This window comes from Hemiscyllium ocellatum, chromosome 21 (genome assembly GCF_020745735.1).
Source record: "Hemiscyllium ocellatum isolate sHemOce1 chromosome 21, sHemOce1.pat.X.cur, whole genome shotgun sequence".
Taxonomy (NCBI): domain Eukaryota; kingdom Metazoa; phylum Chordata; class Chondrichthyes; order Orectolobiformes; family Hemiscylliidae; genus Hemiscyllium; species Hemiscyllium ocellatum.
Window position 1 is genome coordinate 63,438,040 of NC_083421.1, and position 6,000 is coordinate 63,444,039.

Here is a 6,000-nt window from a genome sequence, read left to right on the forward strand (position 1 = left end):
AACCCAAAGAACTGCTGGAAATCAGAAAGACAGGAATTGCCGGCAAAGCTGAGCAGGTCTGGCAGCATCTGTGGAGAGAAATCCACAGTGAACGTTTCGGGTCCAGTCATCCTCCGAATGGGGACATTCGATGGTTATTTGAATAGAGACATGTACGGTTGCAGTGAAAAAGCACCAAGTCATAAAGCTCGTTTGGGATGGGATGAATTGCTTCTGGTGATCCTGGATCTGTCTCCGAGACGCAACAAGGCAGCAGATGATGATTTCTGATTTAGGAAGTACATTCCAACATGCAGTGAAGTGAGGAAAAGGGGGAAGTATGACGCAGGACAGGATGTTCGACGTGGATATGACTGTTCTTCAAGGGCTTGACACCCCCCCCCCCCCCCCCCCCCCCCCAATCACATCAAACAATGACTACTTGTAATAACAACCTTAATGCAGTGGAATACTGATCCAGCATAAAATGGCACTGAGCCACATGGCCAAAAACATTGTTACAAAGGCAGGTTTGAACTGGTATCCTAACAGGTGAAAGAGACGTGGAGAGGTTTAGGGAGGGAGTCTCAGAACTTAGAGCTCAAATACCTGAAGGCATGGCTGGTGAAAGCTGGGGGTCTCAGAGATCTTCGAGTAAAAAATGAGGTCTGCAGATGCTGGAGATCACAGCTGCAAATGTGTTGCTGGTCAAAGCACAGCAGGTCAGGCAGCATCTCAGGAATAGAGAATTCGACGTTTCGAGCATAAGCCCTTCATCAGGAATAAGAGAGAGAGAGCCAAGCCGGCTGAGATAAAAGGTAGGGAGGAGGGACTAGGGGGAGGGGCGATGGAGGTGGGATAGGTGGAAGGAGGTCAAGGTGAGGGTGATAGGCCGGAGTGGGGTGGGGGCGGAGAGGTCAGGAAGAGGATTGCAGGTTAGGAGGGCGGTGCTGAGTTGAGGGAACCGACTGAGACAAGGTGGGGGGAGGGGAAATGAGGAAGCTGGAGAAATCTGAATTCATACCTTGTGGTTGGAGGGTTCCCAGGCGGAAGATGAGGCGCTCCTCCTCCAGCCGTCGTGTAGTTGTGTTCTGCCGGTGGAGGAGTCCAAGGACCTGCATGTCCTCGGTGGAGTGGGAGGGGGAGTTAAAGTGTTGAGCCACGGGGTGATTGGGTTGGTTGGTTCGGGCGGCCCAGAGGTGTTCTCTGAAGCGTTCCGCAAGTAAGCGGCCTGTCTCACCAATATAGAGGAGGCCACATCGGGTGCAGCGGATGCAATAGATGATGTGTGTGGAGGTACAGGTGAACTTGTGGCGGATATGGAAGGATCCCTTGGGGCCTTGGAGGGAAGTGAGTGTGGAGGTGTGGGCGCAAGTTTTACATTTCCTGCGGTTGCAGGGGAAGGTGCCGGGGGGGGAGGTTGGGTTGGTGGGGGGTGTGGATCTGACAAGGGAGTCACGAAGGGAGTGGTCCTTGCGGAACGCTGATAGGGGAGGGGAGGGAAATATATCCTTGGTGGTGGGGTCCGTTTGGAGGTGGCGGAAATGGCGGCGGATAATACGTTGTATGCGCAGGTTGGTGGGGTGGTAGGTGAGAACCAGTGGGGTTCTGTCTTGGTGGCGGTTGGAGGAGCGGGGCTCAAGGGCGGAGGAGCGGGAAGTGGAGGAGATGCGGTGGAGGGCATCGTCGATCACGTCTGGGGGGAATCTGCGGTCCTTGAAGAAGGAGGCCATTTGGGTTGTGCGGTGTTGGAATTGGTCCTCCTGGGAGCAGATGCGGCGGAGACGAAGGAATTGGGAATATGGGATGGCGTTTTTACAGGGGGCAGGGTGGGAGGAGGTGTAGTCCAGGTAGCTGTGGGAGTCAGTCGGTTTATAATAGATGTCTGTGTTGAGTCGGTCGCCCGAGATAGAAATGGAAAGGTCTAGGAAGGGGAGGGAGGAGTCTGAGACAGTCCAGGTGAATTTCAGGTCGGGATGGAAGGTGTTAGTAAAGTTGATGAACTGTTCAACCTCCTCGTGGGAGCACGAGGCAGCGCCGATACAGATCTGGAAATATTTGGAAACAAAGATGGAAATGTTAAAGTCAAGGTGCTGCAGTACCAAGAGCCAGTGTAGCTGAGAGGGGAGTTTGGGTGGCGGTGGTGGTGATGGCGGTGGTGATGGTGGTGGCGGCGAATGGGACTTGGTGCAAGTCCTGGTACAAACAACAGAGCTTTGGGTGAGCTGAGGTTTTCAGAGATGAACCACTGGGAGGCTGGCCAGAAGTGTTAGTTTGGCAGGTAGAAAATATAATTCATAAGGCTAATAGAATCTTGTTGTTTATTGTGAGAGCACGTGAATATAAAAGTGGGAAAGTTACATTTCAATTATACAGGGCACTGGCAAGATCATGTCTGGAATACTGTGCACAGTATCAGTCTCCTTATTTAAGGATGGATGTAATTGAGTTGGATGCTGTTCAGAAAAGGTGCTGAGGTATTTGTATGATATTTGAGATGCTGGAAGACTGGAGGTTGGCTAACGTGGTGCCACTGTTTAAGAAAGGTGGTAAGGAAAAGCCAGGGAATTACGAACTGGTGAACTTGGCGTCGGTGTTGGCAAGTTGTTGGAGGGAATCCTGAGAGACAGGATTTACATGTATTTGGAAAGGCAAGGACTGATTACGGATAGTCAACATGGCTTTGTGTGTGGGAAATCATATCCCACTAACCAGATTGAGTCTTTTGAAGAAGTAACAAAGAGGTTAACGGCAGAGCAGTGGACGTTGTCTGTGTGATCTTCAGTAAGGCATTTGACAAGGTTCCACATAGTAGACAGGTTAGCAAGATTATATCTCATGGATACAGGACTGGCTCGAAGATAGAAGACAGAGGGTGGAGGGTTGATTTTCAGTCTGGAGGCCTTTGATCAGTGGTATGTCTTAAGGATTAATGCTGGGTCTACTGCTTTTTATGATTTCTCTAAAAGATTTGGATGTGAACATAGGAGGTTTAGTTAGTAAGTTTGCAGAAGACTCTGAGGTAACCTTCGTTGTAGTGAACAATGAAGAAGGTTAACTCAGAGTGCAATGGGATCTTGATCAGATGGGCCAATGGGCTGAGGAATAGCTGATGGAGTTTAATTTAGATAAGTGCGAGGTATTGCATTTTGGAAAGGAAAATTAGGGCCGGACTGAAACACTTAATGGTAAGGTCCTGGGGAGTGTAGCTGAACAAAGAGACCTTGGAGTGCAGGTTCATAGCTCCTTGAAAGTGGAGTCGCAGGTAGATAGGATAGTGAAGAAGGTGTTTGGTATGATTTCCTTTATTGGTCAGAATATTGAACATAGGAGTTGGGAGGTCATGTTGTGGCTGTATTGGTTGGAATACTGTGTACAATCCTGATCTCCCTGCTACAGGAAAGATGTTGTGAAACTTGAAAGAGTTCAGAAAAGATTTACAAAGATGTTGCTGGGGTTGGAGGATTTGAGCTACAGGGAGAGGCTGAACAGGCTGGGGCTGTTTTCCCTGGAGCGTCGGAGGCTGAGGGGTGACCTTATAGAGGTTTACAAAATCATGAGGGGCATGGATAGTGTGAAAAGCCATGGTCTTTTTGGCAGGGTAGGGTAGTCGAGAACTAGGGGGCGATAGGTTTAAGGTGAGAGGGGAAAGATATAAAAGGAACCTGAGGGGCAACTTTTTCATGCAGAGGGTGGTGCATGTGTGGAATCAGCTGCCAGAGGAAGTGGTGGAGGCTGGTACAATTACAACATTGAAAAGGCATCTGGATGGGGACATGAACAGGAAGGGTTTGGAGGAATATGGGCCAAGTGCTGAATGTTGGAATGTAAGATTAGCTATGATCATACTGAACCTTGGAGCAGGCTGAAGGTACTTAGCTCCTCCTTGTTAGGTGGGGGGTCACTAAATAATACATTATACAACTTTCTAAGCAACATTTTATAATTAACAACTGGCTATTTTTGGCTGATGTCATTTACATGAAGTGCCACTAGAGAGCACTGGATCACTGAGTGCAGCTGAGCTAGGGCAGGCAGTTTATAACAGTGTGAGCCTTTGCAAGACAGGTGTCAGTCTGTTGGTAACTCAAGTCAATATCACAGCCTGGATCCATATTCAGACTGCAGTCTGGCTCATGTGTGGGGAAGTAACATTCCTTCAGTGACCTGCTCTTTGGGCCACAGAAGATGAGGAGGATTCAGATTATTCAGCCCACGCTTTTCTTTAAACAGCCTGTTTGAAACCTTCCTGAGAATTGTTCCCTGCGTCCTTTGATCAGGGAAGAGGGAAAGGCCATCTGTCTAATACAGAAAGTGTTATTTCTGTAAATCCAGGGTTGTGTAATTGTGATGCTTTCAACATTTAATTACTCGTATTAATGTCTCATATTAAGGAGATTTGGACAAAGTTTAAAAATCACATACCAGGTTATAAACCTGTTGGACTATTTGGAAGCACTAGCTTTCGGAGCGCTGCTCCTTCCTCAGGTGGTTGTGGAGAATAAGATTGTAAGACACAGAAATTCTGATGAAGGAACAGGACTCCAAAACCAGTGCTTCCAAATAAACCTGTTGCACCACAACTTTGTAGGATTCACCAGTTCTGTCAGGGTGGGGATCCAGGGGACGACATGAACAAGAAAGGCTACATGAGTGCATCCCCTCATGTAGTTGTGTCTAAATTAATGTCAATGACAATTGGTAGTATATCTCTCCACTGGTTGGCACAAAGGAAGATTGTGTGATCTCACTGCCAGAAGGTAGTCACTTGTGTCCCTCAGGGTCGTGTCTGCTGCCCAATCATTCTCATTTCCATGTGGTTCAGCGCCCCCCCCATGTTCAACCTTGTGACAGAATACAGAACAGTACAGCACAGGAACAGGCTCTTCAGCCCACCATGTCTGTGCTGACCAGGATGCCATTCTAAACTAATCCCATCTGCCTGCACATGGTCCGTATCCCTCTATTCTCTGCCTGTCCGTGTGTCTGTCCAAATGCCTCTTAAACATTGCTATTGTATCATCTTCTCCCACCTCCCTGACAGCACCCTCCAGGCACCTACCACCCTGTCTGTAAAAACCTTGCCTCACGCATCTCCTTGTAACTCTCCCCCCTCACCTTCAACCTACACCCCCCCCTAGTATTTGACATTTTCACCCTGGGATAAAGACTCTGACTATCCTCCCTCTCAATCTGAAGTATTTCAAGGACAATCGAGTGGTAGTGGCGCTGATCTATTAATCCAGAGACCCAGGGAACCTTCTGGGGACCTGGCTTCGAAAGCTGTCATCACAGATGGTGGAATTTGAATTTAATACAAATCTGGAATTAAGAGTAATGATGATCATGAATCCATTGTTGGGGAAAACCTATCCTTTAGGGAAGGAACCTGCCATCCTTACCTGCGCTGCCCTACATGTGACTGCAGACCGACAGCTACATGGTTGACTCTTTTCATGCAATAAATTCTGGCCAAGCCAACAATATCCTCCCCTCGTGTGCGATTAAAACATCAGGTTGCCCCTCAGCCTCCAACTTTCTAACAAAAACAATGTCATAGCATCAAAATCATGACTCTCTCTCCATAGCAATGCAAGGCTTCGGGAAGGCAACTGTAATCCCATTCCACAGAAAGGCATAAAACCAAAGGACAGATCCCTAAAATCGTTAAAACGTGAGAACTTGCTACTGTAGCTCCACAGCTAAGGAGGCCAAGGATTAAGCAGGTAAGTAATGGCTCCATTTCCTTCTCCGTCCCCCATCCGAGGAATGTTCTGGAAGGAATAGAAAGGATACATTGCAGGTTTGTCGGAAGTTATAACAGCTAAGTTTGTAAAGAAGGATTTAACGAATCTGAGCTTTTTCTCTGGTGCTGCTGAGGTTTCAGAAGGAGGTAATTGGTGTTGGCAACAGATGGCACCTTGGACCGGATTCCTCGTGCTTAAGGATGAAGTGGGTTGCAGAGATAACGGAAGTACAGGTCCCCTACTTCTGTTGACTGAGCTGGTCCTGGTGGATTGG